Below are 11582 nucleotides of genomic sequence, written 5' to 3'. Positions count from 1 at the left end.
TGTGGACAAAGCGTAGGAATAAAACACAGATTTTATTTTCATACTTTTTCAAAGAGTGTAACATGTTTCTTGTGTCATTTTCTTGTTTCTTTTCATACATAATTTTCAAAATAGCAAGCTCACAGCTGAACTGAAATGTCAGGAACGAACTTCCAAACAGTGTTAAAAGCCAACATCATTGTCAATCTTATAAGTAATGAATTTGATGTGAATATCAAATGAATGTAAGCTTGAAATGAGTGAATCTTATGTAATGGCTGTTAGCTTTTTTAAAAAAATAATGAGCTAGCATTGTATTTTAAACATAAATGTGGCTTTTTCTTTTTAGCCTTTAAGAAAATGTACTCTAGTATAATGTATAATTTATTGTAAGTTTGCTACAAACCAGATAGATACATATAATAGTTCTAAATGTATATTTTTGTTTGTCAAAGTATTATATAAACTGTGCTTAAAATAAGTAGATTTGCAACTGTTGTAAATGTTTTAGGTGTAATGGCATCATATTAAATTGTGCTGGTGCAATTCAGGCTATCACCACCTAGGTTTGGCTTTTGGGGGCCCTTCTTAAAAGGAATATAGAGGGTGCTTCCTTGCAGCAACGTGGATGGACCTGGAGATTATTGTACTGTGTAAAGAAAGTCAGAGAAAGAGAAAGATAAAAATGAACTTATTTACAAAACAGAAAAGACTCACAGACATAGAGAACCTACGCATGGTTACCAGAGTGGAAGAATGGGGGGATGGGATAATTAGGACATTTGGGATTGACTTGTGCATATTGCTCTATTTAATATGGACCTACTGTATAGCCCAGGGTTTTCTGCTCAATATTATGTGGCAGCCTGGAGGGAGAAAGGTTTGAGGGAGAATGGATATATGTATATGTATGGCTGAGTCCCTTTGCTGTTCATCTGAAACTATCAATTGGCAATACTCCAATATAAAATAAAAAGTTTTAAGAAAAGACAGTTATGCACTGAAACTGAAATAAACCATCTTGTTACCAGAACACATGAAAACACTAAATGGAAATATAACACCAGGCATAAATCTTGGAGCAATACATGATATCATAGCTCAAAAAACAAATGAGAATTATTTTTCTTAGAAAAGAGGTTCTATCACTGTACACAGCTCTTTCTTTAAACCAAAGAAATCAATAGACATTATATCTATTCCATTAACATCAAGAAGATCTGCTTTTTAAAAACCATGATAACATTCTGCTCATTGGTGATTTAGGATATGCAGCCAATCGTTAGATGATGAGTTGGTTCTCTTTGTGTTCCAAGGGTATACTTCATATTTCTTATCTCAGGGGCTCCTCAGAGGTCTTTGTTGTTGTTGTTTAGTCACTAAATTATGTCCAACTCTTTGCAAGCCCATAAACTACAGCCCACCAGGCTGTCCATGGGATTCTCCAGGCAGGAATACTGGAGTGGGTAGCCATTTCCTCCTCCAGGGGATCTTCCTAACCCAGGAATCTAACCAGCTTGTCCTGCACTGCAGACAGATTCTTTACCACTGAGCCACTAGGGAAGCTTCCTCAGGGAAGGTTCCTCAGAGGAACCTAAGTCCCTTCCACCTTAGTCACTAGCCTACAGATGTATACAGGGAGTAGGGGGCTCGGTAAGCTTGAGGATGAAGGAAGAAAGAGATAAGTAGTTTGGGCAGGAGACAGTATATCAGTTTGTCTGCCATAGGCACGCATTTCTGGAGAACACATATATTTGCTTCACACAAATCTATAATATCAAGGAAATTATTAAGAGCTAGAAAGGAGAACTGAGAATATGATATTGGAGCTGATGTATGCCTTCTTCATTTGGACCATTGTATTGAGAGAGTTTAATCTGACCATTAGTGTTCTCCCAAGACAGATACTGTGAGGGAGATCCAGGGAGCTACAGGGACCTGATAAATGATTATTTCTTCCTTTTTTATACAATCATCTAAAGAAAATCTCCAGGGACTTCCCTGGCAGTTCAGTGGTTAAGATTCCACGCCTCCACTGTAGGGGTGTGGGTTTCATCCTTGGTCAGGGTACTGAGATCCTGCATGCCCACATTGAGGCTAAATTCTTGTTTTAATTTTTAAATTCAAGAGGAACTCCAAAACAGTGAAAACATTCTTCTCTTATTATTTAAATTCTCTGAAGTCTAAGAGTATGTGGAAATTTTATGCTGATTTTTAGTTGGAAAACTATGGTTCACTATTTCAAAGAAGTACTGTATTATGCATTTTGAAGCCAAAATGCTGTTTTGGTTCACTAATTTTTGATCTAGAAGTAGTTAAAAATTAGTTAGGACTGAAGACCTAATGATAGAGTTAGAACAGTGGGGTTTAATGAAAGGAATAATTGAAACTACCCCCTCATAGAGCTCTGAGTGCAGCAGAAGTGAGCCTAGCACAAGAGGGGTTTCAGGAACCAGACTTCTGGTTTCTAGCCTGAAAATGGATGTATGTGTGCCTATGCTCAGTTGCTCAGCCATGACTTACTCTTTGTGACCCCATGGACTGTAGCCTCCCAAGGCTCCTCTGTCTATGGGATTCTCCAGGCAAGAAAACTGGCATGGGTAGTCACTTCCTTCTCCAAGGGATCTTCCCAACCCAAGGATTGATCCCGGGTCTCCTGCATTGCAGGCATATTCTTTACCATCTGAGTCACCAGGGAAGCAAAAAGGTAGTAAAATTTATAGGTGATGGAAAAAGCAAATTTTAGTAAGACTTATAGCTGATGGAAAAAGCAAATTTTGTTCTTCAAATACTAGTCAACGCTGACCTTCAAAGCCCATGAATGTATATGCCCGGGTAGGCATGGGAAACAGTGCTGATGGAAGCCAGTAAAAATTAAGAAGAAATTTAAAGGCATCAAGGTCAAGAAAGTACTGCAAACCATAGTACTCTATATAGGTTAAAATGTCCCAGCATGAATGCCCATGGGCATAACACATAAGCTATGAATTAAGTGCAGGGAGCAATTGGGTTGAATTCACAGGAGACAATTACAGTTTCACCACATTTGTTTGTGTTCATGGAGCTTGAAGACATACAATGGACACTGTATCCTCTATTTTCTGCTAATCAACAGTAAGTCAAAATTAAGCCTTCGGAAAAAATCTAACCTACATAGGCTTCCATTTTACAGCAACTCACTTTTCACTTACTTTAGTTTTTATAGTAAAATTTCTATTAAATGATGCTATATTTGGTAAATATTACCCACATCTCATTTTTCAGAGCTAACTAGAGATTTAAGCTTAATATAAAATTAAAACATCAGTTTCTGACCCCACTCACATTTAATTCAGTCTTCTTTTTGAACTATTATCTACAAAACAATTCTGAAATCACTGGTATTTAGAAATATGACTGCTGCTGCTGCTGCTAAGTCATTTCAGTCGTGTCCTACCCTGTGCGACCCCATAGATGGCAGCCCACCAGGCTTCCCCGTCCCTGGGATTCTCCAGGCAAGAACCCTGGAGTGGGTTGCCATTCCCTTCTCCAATGCATGAAAGTGAAAAGTGATAAAATTAACTTTTGTTTACTTTATCTTCTAACTTAAGAAAGAAATTAGAGACTTTTAAAACAATGATACATGAAGTAAAAGCAAGTTTTCAACATTTGTTTGATGACCCAGTAGGGCTTATACCATCTAGCATTTATCACTTCTGCCAAGGAGTTAGAAGATGCACCACTTCATTCTTGGTTTTGCTCCTGCTTGACCTTAAATGATGTCATTGACCTATCTTGGTCTCAAATCATCTTCTATAAATGATGATCTTTCAAACACTTCTCTGGCATCTCTGGTATGAAATTTAATAGCCACATGAATCTACAGCTACCCTCCATATCAGTCCAGATGTACGTCATTACTCATCCTGCTGCTGCTGCTGCTGCTGCCAAGTCACTTCAGTCGTGTCTGACTCTATGTGACCCCATAGATGGCAGCCCACCAGGCTTCCCCGCCCCTGGGATTCTCCAGGCAAGAACACTGGAGTGGGTTGCCATTTCCTTCTCCAATGCATGAAAGAGAAAAGTGAAAGTGAAGTCATTCAGTCGTGTCCGACTCTTAGCAACCCCATGGACTGCAGCCTACAATGCTCCTCCATCCATGGGGTTTTCCAGGCAAGAGTACTGGAGTGGGGTGCCATCCTAGAACTATTCAAATTATTTAGTTTCTAGTATCTCAGATTCAGTGCTTTATGTGAAGTGAAGAATTATGCAAGCGGGAAGAGTACCTTGTGGTGATGGATCTGTTCTCTATCTTGATTTGGATGAAAGGGATTTAGAATGACTGGCAGAGAAGGGGGACAATGAGCATGACCTGTGACCCTGAAGCCAGGTGTGATGGTGGTGCTGGAGTCAGTATCATTGACTTTCCTCTTTCAAATTTCCCCAGGAAAAGAGACCCACTGGAATCCTGAAAGATGCACTTAAAACTTATGGGCTCTGCTTAATGCTTACCCACTGCCTCTTTCCAAGTGTCCTTCAGAGCACATTGAAACATACAAGTGAGGGATCCTCACTGACTCCTGAGTCAGCTTACTCAAAAATTACAGACTTCCTACTATTCCACAAAGGCCCACATAGTCAAAGCTATGGTTTTTCCAGTAATCATGTACAGATGTGAGACTTAGACCATAAAGAAAGCTGAGTGCCAAAGAATTGATGCTTTCTATGTGTGGTGTTGAAGAAGACTCTTGAAAGTCCCTTTAACATCAAGTTTGATTGGAATAATCAAACCAGTCAATCCTAAAGGAAATCAACCCTGAATATTCACTGGAAGGACTGTGCTGAAACTAGAGCTTCAATACTTTGGCCACCTGATGCAAAGAGCTGACTCATTAACCCTGAAGCTGGGAATGATTGAGAGCAGGAGGAGAAGAGGGAGACAAAAGATGAGTTGGTTGGATGGCACCACTGATTCCATGGACATGAATCTGAGCAAACTCCAGGTGTTAGTGAAGGACTGGGAAGCCTGGGGTGCTGCAGTTCATGGGGTCGCAGAGAGTTGGACATGACTAAGCAACTGAACAACAACAGCTGTTCACCTAAAACTAACACAGCATTGTAAATCAACTGTGCTTCAATTTTAAAACATAGTAAAATACAGTCCTGGGTGTTCTTTGGAAGGAATGATGTTAAAGCTGAAACTCCAGTACTTTGGCCACCTCATGCGAAGAGTTGACTCATTGGAAAAGACTCTGATGCTGGGAAGGACTGGGGGCAGGAGGAGAAGGGGTCGACAGAGGATGAGATGGCTGGATAGCATCACTGACTCGATGGACATGAGTCTGAGTGAACTCCGGGAGTTGGTGATGGACAGGGAGGCCTGGCGTGCTGCAATTCATGGGGTCGCAAAGAGTTGGACACGACTGAAGGACTGAACTGAACTGAACTGAACTGAAAAACTTAATATAAGAAGAAAAATTAAGACTATTCACAAACAAAGTGGTTTTATGTAAAAAGAAAAAATTAAATAATTATCATGGGGAAAAAGATGATTACGTGATTAATTACCATTTGATGAATAGAAGTTGAAAGTTTCTTTTTAATTCTACCAACTACTTTGGTTGTGACTAGTCTTAATTTTTAAGACTAGTTAAAAATCTAGTTGGATGGCATTACCAACTCAATGGACATGAGTTTGAGAAAACTCCAAGAGTTAGTGATGGATTGGGAAGCCTGGCTGCAGTCCATGGGGTCCCAAAGAGTCGGACACGACTGAGTGACTGAACTGAGTCTTAATTTTTAAAATCTCACTCTTTCGTTAACTGTAATTTGCTATAAGAACTATACATAAAAGCTTTTACTACTATAATTCCAACTAGAAGCCATAGAAATATATAACTGTAAATATATTAATGCTATTCCCTGGTGGCTTAGATGGTAAAGAATCTGCCTGCAATGCAGGAGACCTGAGTTCGATCCCTGGGTCAGGAAGATCACCTAGAGAAGGGAATGGCAACCTACTCCCGTATGCTTGCCTAGAGAATCCCATGGACAGAGAAGCCTGGTGGGCTACATCCATGGGGTCTCAAAGAGTCGGACATGACTGAGAGCTAACACTGTAAATATAGTAATACTTCATTATATACAATGAACCTGCTGCATATTCTTGTTATCTAAATAACACAAAAAGATTAACTATAGGGATATGCTTATAGTGAAAGTGAAGTCGCTTAGTCGTGTCCGACTCTTTGAGACCCCATGGATTGTAGTCCACCAGGCTCCTCTGTCCATGGGATTATCCAGGCAAGAATACTGGAGTGGCTTGCCATTTCCTTCTCCAGGAGATCTTCCCAACTCAGGGATTGAACCCAGGTCTCCTGCATTGTAGGCAGACACTTTACCGTCTGAGCCACCAGGGAAGATGATATGCTTATAGTTATTTGTAAGTCTTAGACTGTCATCTTATTGACAGTAAATAAAAATATTGATTGTGACAATATCTTTTCTTTCATCCAGGTAATTTACTGCAACAATGAAACATTAACCTAAAAGGAAAGGGTATTAGGGACTTAGCTGCCTCTGTGGCCAATTTTGCCATTATGTTAACATTGGATGTATTTTTTTTTAATCTTGACTCATTTCAAAAAGTGTGAAGCAATATTTCTGCTAAAACTGATATGCTTATGCCTTTATGAGGTTCTCATAACAATGCACCCACTGTGATTCCTAGAAATTTACCAGAGCGCTGAGCAATGGCCCCAGAAGAGGCAGGGGATATTAAGACCAAAAATCCCCAAAGAGCCCCAAACTAACTTGACTTGGTAAGTTCAGTGTCTCCACTTCTAAGCATTTCACCAAACTGAACTGCTTTACAGTTTCTTAAATTTGACTTTTTTCTGTTCTCTGTAAAGTCACCCAGTCCCAGGAAGAGGGACTTGCCCGAATTAGATGCTGCACCAACAGCCTCCATCTCTGACTTCCCCAGCAGACCTGGTGTGTGTGTGCTAGTGTGTGCATGCTCAGTTGTGTCTGACTCTTTGTGACCCTATGGATAGTAGCCCACCAGGCTCTTCTATCCATGGGATTCTCCAGGCAAGAATTCTGGAGTGGGTTGCCATTTCCTACTCCAGGGAACACTTCCGATCCAGAATGGAACCTGCCTCTCCTGCATCTCCTGCTTTGCAGGTGGATTCTTTACCACTGAGCCATCTGAGAAGCCCTGACCTGATGTGTAGGCAGAAGTGATGGACACAGCTGGCACAGCCAGAAGCTTGGCTGAGTGGAAGGAGGGGAAGGCGGGGGAGCTGTCTGACTGTCACATTCTGAGCAGAGATAGCAGAGAGACATAGCTGTCCCTGGGGGCCCTTTGAAAGAGCAAACCCTTAATAAGCTCATCACTTACAGAGGCTGAATGCCTGCCTGGGGACAGACACATAAGTGGCAGTAACATCACATGGACTTACTTCTCCTCCTCTGTAGCTTCCCAGGATGGAGGCCAAACCTCTGGGTGAGAACTGCCCATGGCAGGGCAGTGGGGCAGGACAGAGCGAAACTAGGGCTGCATTAGCCCAGAGCAGCAGCTCATCTCTGGGGAGCCCAGAGCAGAGAAGCTGAGCTCTCAGGGAAAGAGCCTGCTGCTTCCCTGGGTTACATTCTGAATTCTGCTCTCCCAGGGCAGCAAAAAAAAAAGAGCAGACTCTCTTCAAAAGGGAGTTTCTACTACAGGGCATATTTCATAGAGACAGTCTACAAGATAATCACCTTTCAGCATATACTAGCTATCTTTGACACTTGCTGACCCCAAATGTTCTAGGCAGACTGAGGGGAAAGACACTCGGTTGTGTTGCTGTTTCCATTTTCTACTCTATGGACTAGAAAACTAGCATACAAAACAGAAAGCCAAATTACGGGATCAGTGTTCTCTAGGAGCTACCTATAAAAATAAGCCTATTTTTTAAATGAGAAAATATTATGTACATCTACAGATAAAATGTGGAATTAATTATTTTGGAGATGTGATTTTATTTCATGTAAGTTTGCATAGTGTTTGCAATCTCCAAGTAGGAGAGTAGTTCCCAGACAGATGGTGGGAAATGTTGGCATTTGGATAAACAATTTGGCCATGTGCTGTTTCAGCATGAAGGCCAAGGCTAAAAAGTTGTGCCAAAATTCTGGGCCTTTAAAAATCCAAATGTGGCTTTGGAAATGGAAGATCTGAGCTGCAGCAGCAGAGTAAGGCTGGGAGCCCTGGGCTAAGAACTCAGACAGAAAGCTCTGTCTGTTATTGATGATCCAAAGAGAAGAGGGATGATGATAGGAAGGTCTTGGCTTCAAAGAGTTACTCTCAGATGCTGCTGCTGCTAAGTCGCTTCAGTCATGTCTGACTCTTCTCAGCCCCATGGACTGCAGCCTACCAGGCTCCTCCATCCATGGGATTTTCCAGGCAAGAGTACTGGAGTGGGTTGCCATTGCCTTCTCTGTACTCTCAGATAATCGTATATAATAAATAATCATATTAATAAAAAGTTGCTCACTGTCTCTAGATCTTCCCAAGCCCCCTCCCAACACCAGCACACTGGCCATTATGCCCTCAACCTGTGAGTTTGGGGACCCTGGTAAGAACCAGGAAGTTGTAAATGTAAGCCCACTGTCACATGTCAATATTGCCCACTGCATTCCCTGGAGCATGTCTATGAACACGGACTCCATTCCTCCAGAATGAGTGGTTCCAACAGAGGAGGCATGGGTCAGGGAATCAGAGATACAACTGAAATGTGAGTCTGTCCACAAAGGGCACTGGATTGGGGTCTAATACTGTAACTGAGCAGGACGCCACAAGGGCCTTCCCCCACATCCCACATTCTCTGCTGCAGCTCCTCTCTGAAGCACCTGGATGACAGTATTTGATGCTCATTTCCTGAGTTGTTTTGCAGATAAGAAACCCCTCTCTCTCCTACAAATGGAAGATGTTAACTAGTTGACCCTGAGCACACAGCCCCAGGCCTCCTGGAGCCTAAGGACTGTTCATGTTCACCCTGTAACACTACCTGCTGCCTCCCCATCAGCCAATCAGAGGGTTAGGCATGAGCTGATCACACACCCTGAGACCCCTCCCCTCACCTGCTTTTAAAAATGCTTTGCAGAAACCCTTCAGGTAGCTCAGGGCTTTTTAGGGCTTGAGCCACTAGTCTCCTCACATGCAACAAATCTTTCTCTGCTCCGTGCACCCAACGTTTCAGTGTGTTTGGCCTCACGGTGCATAGGGCGCACGGACTTGCTGTGGTGACCCAAGGATGAAAGAGCAGATAAAACCAAGGAGGGTCTTGGAACGCAGGAAAGGAAAAACCACACCCTTATCGTCCTTCCCTCCTACATGTTGTAATTATTAATGGAACAGTATAACCTGTCTCCCCTCCTGCCCCACAGGGAGAAGGTATTTGCTGTACTCTTCCCCCACCCAGTATACACGCCTTGTCCAATCAGCAAATGACCTGCAAGACCCCTATCCCACTCCTTGTACCCTGGGTACAAAAGTGGACTAAGGACCCCTGTTCAACGTCGGCTCTCCCTTGAGCTGGCCCGCTGTTCTAACAGCGTCTCCCACTCTAATAAACTTTATTCCCCTCTCATTCTGTCTCACATCTGGAAATTCTTTTCCAACCCGCACCTGGACCATGACACTTGCTTTGACAATATGTCCAGGAGCCCTGAGCTAACCCCTGTCCCTTTTCTCCCTTTTCTGTTCCACTCCCTCCTGAGCTCCAGCATCTGACTATTTTTTTTTTAATTTTTATATCTTTTGTTGATAAATAACCAGGAGTCATCATGATTTCTGTAGCATGATGGATGAGAATACATGGTTATCTGTGATTTATGACATTCATCTTGATGTTTTTTATTTGCTGTTCCCTTGAACTTGACTCCTGGTGGAATCTTGTTTGCTGATGGTTGTATGAAAAGTGAAAGTGATAGGCACTTCATCGTGTCCACCTCTTTGTGATCCCAGGGACTAGCCCAGGTTGCTGGTTGCACGCTGCACATATGTCTCTACCTGTCATCTCCACCTGTCCACTTCCCACTGCGATGATCCTTGAGAAGATCTGAAATCACCAGTCACGGATTCTGTGAGCTTCAGTGATGGCTGAAAACCTAAATCCCTGTAAACGTCAACATAGAAACATCCGCCAATAAATAAAACGTATTTTCTCATTACCTGGGTCTAATTCTCTCAGTTTATTTTCAAGAGAACAAAGCTGGCATCTAAAATCACAGGGAACTGAAATTCTTCTGGCATTCTGTTACATGGGGCTCCCCCACCCCAGAAATCAGGCCGCAGGTGCAGTAATAAAACAGAGCCAAGCGTACAGGAACAAACGCGTAGGAGCATGAATCCACCCCCACCGTGCCTGGTTGTATTTTCCATTTTATTTGTATGAGAACTATTCAGATGATAGAAAACATTCACAAGGCAGCAGCTTTCTTTCTGTCACTCCAACAGGAGAAAAGATAAAATGCAAACTCACAAACTAGGTCACTCCCTTCCTAATGGAGCTTCATTGCTGGAGAAATGAGTATCAAGTTTTTTAATGATTTGTAAGAAATAAAAAAAAAAATCCAACATTGGTGCTTTGACTACAATAAACCTGTGATTAACCTTTCAAGAGAGGGAACCCACAGCCTGTGCTAGAGATAGGGGCTCCAGATAGAAACCATATTCTTTACCCAGCAGGATGCTTTCCATTAAAATAAAATGTTCAATATTTCTGCACACATTAGCTTTACTAATTGAGACTAATCTAATGGAGAATCACAGCTATTTGCGGGCTTTTACTGACTGATTAGCAGCATGTTTCTGTAAACAGGTGGCCCCGTGGTTGGCCCACCTGCAGGCATGCTGTAAGACTCTGATGAAAAATGTTCATTTGCATTTGCATTAATGGCCACTGACATCAGCGTTTCACACACTGCTGCCAGCCTGCTCAGTGCCAGCACGAATGCCAGCCGCCCTAGGGATGGCTTGCCATTTGCATTAAGGGTTCATCACAAAGGTAAATATTCAGCGCCTGGCACCACACACTCTGTGCATTTGGAGAAATTTGAGCAAGGCCCTGGGGGTACAGAGGAGCAGAATGTGAAGTTTTCTTCCAGGAGATCAGGAGTCTCTGCAAAGCCACAGGGTCCTCATTTCAGATGGCCAAGTGCAGACGGGCCACATCTGTCTCCATACAGCTGTAAAATAGACCCTGACAGTCTACACAAACATTTGGTGTCTCTTCACTTATTCCACAAATATTCTTCAGTTTCTATACATATTAGGTGCAGTTCAAGAAACTGCTTACATGTAGCTTCTAATGCCAGTGGTAAGCATGGGTGCATACTCAGTCGCTTCAGTCATGCCCAATCCTTTGTGACTGTATGGACTATAGCCCACCAGGCTCCTCTGTTCTTGGGATTCTCCAGGCAATAATACTGGAGTGGGTTGCCGTTCCCTCCTCCAGAAGATCACCCTGACCTCGGGATCAAACCTGCCTCTCTTGCATCTCCTGCATTGGCAGGTTCTTTATCACTAGCACTACCTGTGAAGCCAGTGGCAAGAACTAGATGATAAACAGCTCGATCTCAGT

The sequence above is a fragment of the Budorcas taxicolor genome, chromosome 11 (genome assembly GCF_023091745.1).
Source record: "Budorcas taxicolor isolate Tak-1 chromosome 11, Takin1.1, whole genome shotgun sequence".
NCBI classification, from domain to species: domain Eukaryota; kingdom Metazoa; phylum Chordata; class Mammalia; order Artiodactyla; family Bovidae; genus Budorcas; species Budorcas taxicolor.
This window is presented reverse-complemented; position numbering follows the sequence as displayed.